This window comes from Triticum dicoccoides, chromosome 4A (genome assembly GCF_002162155.2).
Source record: "Triticum dicoccoides isolate Atlit2015 ecotype Zavitan chromosome 4A, WEW_v2.0, whole genome shotgun sequence".
Classification (NCBI taxonomy): Eukaryota; Viridiplantae; Streptophyta; class Magnoliopsida; order Poales; family Poaceae; genus Triticum; species Triticum dicoccoides.
In genome coordinates, this window is record NC_041386.1 from 505,263,546 (window position 1) to 505,265,940 (window position 2,395).

Here is a 2,395-nt window from a genome sequence, read left to right on the forward strand (position 1 = left end):
AACAAGCCAACTGCGGAAAGCAAATGAAAAAGCCGCGTCCGGCACCTAATCTAGTCTTCGACGTCTTCTCACCAGCGCAGAGCTAAGTGCTGCCACTGGGCGTGGGAGGGAGCCCCAGGGCCTGAGGCCGGCGCTCCTGAGACTCCGGGGCGTGTACAGCCCCAACTCATTATTACGTGAGAGTGTCACGGGCGGCGAGCTTCATAGGCGTTGGCCTTCTTCACAGGCCCCGGGCCTTTCTTCTTAGGGGAAACGAGCTTCATAGGCATTCGCCTTCTTCACAGGCTCTGGGCCTTTCTTCTTAAGGGAAACGAGCTTCACAGGCATTCGCCTTCTTCACAGGCTCCGGGCCTTTCTTCTTAAGGGAAACGAGCTTCACAGGCATTCGCCTTCTTCACAGGCTCCGGGCCTTTCTTCTTAAGGGAAACGAGCTTCACAGGCATCCGCCTTCTTCACAGGCTCCGGGCCTTCTCCAAAAAGGATAATCTTCACAGGCGTTCGTCTTTGTCACAGGCTCTGGGCCTTCTCCAAAAAGGATAATCTTCACAGGCGTTCGCCTTCTTCACAGGCTCTAGGCCTTCTCCAAAAAGGATAATCTTCACAGGCGTTCGCCTTCTTCACAGGCTCTGGGCCTTTTAGGGGTAGAACCTCCGGAGGTGCTGGATGTTCCATGCGTTCTGGATCGGCTCCCCCTCCTGAGTCTCCAAGTGCGCGGAGCCAGGCCTGGAAACATGAACAACCTTGAAAGGGCCCTCCCACATGGGAGAGAGCTTGTGCGGCCCCTCCCTGGAGAGAACCCGCCTAAGCACGAGGTCTCCTACCTCGAGTGTCCTGGGGCGGATGTTGTGGTAGTGATATCGTCGTAGCGCCTGTTGGTACCTCGCCGCTCGTAACACGGCTTCTCGGCGACGTTCCTCCCCCAGCACGAGGTCCATCCCCCACATGGTGTCTTGCTGCGCTTCGTCGAATGCCAGGACCCGGGCGGAGCGACGTCTGACCTCATGAGGGAGGACTGCTTCGGCTCCGTACACCAGGAAGAACGGAGTCTCTCCAGTTGGCTTGGTTGTGGTTGTGCGGATGGACCACAACACGGACTGGAGCTCATCGTACCAACCTCTGCCGCAGGCCTCCAGCTTCTTCTTGAATGTCCTGGTCTTGAGGCCCGTCAGGACCTCCACGTTGGCTCGTTCGGCCTGGCCGTTGCTTCGTGGGTGCGCCACTGAAGCGTAGCATATCTGCGTTCCAAGGTTAGCACAGTATGTTCTGAAAAGGTTACTGGTGAACTGCGAACCGTTGTCTGTGATGATGCGGTTTGGCACCCCAAACTTGCTCATGATGCCCCTGATGAACTTGACCGTGGGGCCTGTGGGGATGGTGCGGACAGCCTCTACTTCTGCCCACTTGGTGAACTTGTCAATGGCGACGTAGAGGTAGCGGTAGCCCCCTGGCGCCCGAGGGAACGGGCCCAGAATGTCCAGCCCCCATACTGCGAATGGCCACGAGAGGGGGATAGTCTGCAGGCCTCCCGACGGCTGATGGATCTGCTTGGCGTGAAATTGGCAGGCTTCACAAGCCTTCACCAGTTCAACAGCGTCGTTGAGTGCGGTGGGCCAATAGAACCCACTGCGGAATGCCTTGCCAACGAGGGTCCATGATGATGAATGATGCCCACAGTCCCCGCCATGTATGTCCTCCAACAGTTCCTTTCCTTGCTTCCTGGAGATGCAGCGCAGTGATACGTCGTTTGGTCGCTTCCGATAGAGCTCTCCATCCCTGATGCAGTATGTCGTGGCCTGTCGCGCCACACGCTCCGCTTCCTCCTCCCTCTCCGGTAGGGTCCCTTGTGTTAAATAACTCTGGAGTTCCGTGATCTAGCACTCCTCCTGGGGTTCCATTGTCAGGAGCAGGCGTGCTCCTGAGGTCGGGCCGCAGACCGGGGCTCCCGAGGCAGGTGGCTGGGGGAGTTCCTCCCGAGGCTGAGCAGTGTTTGACAATGGCGGCCGGGCTGAGGGCTTGAAGAGCCGCTCCTCGAAGACGCCAGGTTCCTGAGGTAACCGCCTGGACGCCCGTCCGGCGATGTCATCGGCCTCCTGATTGGTGCCACGGGGCACATGCTTCAATTCCAACCCCCAGAACTGCTTCTCCATCCTGCGGACCTCCGCTAGATAGGCTTCCATGTGCTCATCCTTCGGCTCATACACCTTGTTGGAGAAGTTGACAAGGAGCTGCAAATCGCCCTTGAAGGTGAGGCGCTTCACCCCCAGGGCGGCGGCGGCCTTCAAGCCCGCTATTAGACCTTCATACTCCGCTATGTTGTTGGAGACCTTTTCACCTTGCTGGAAACAGAGCTGTACAACGTAGTAGAGCTTGTCCTGAGTGGGTGATATCAGCACCG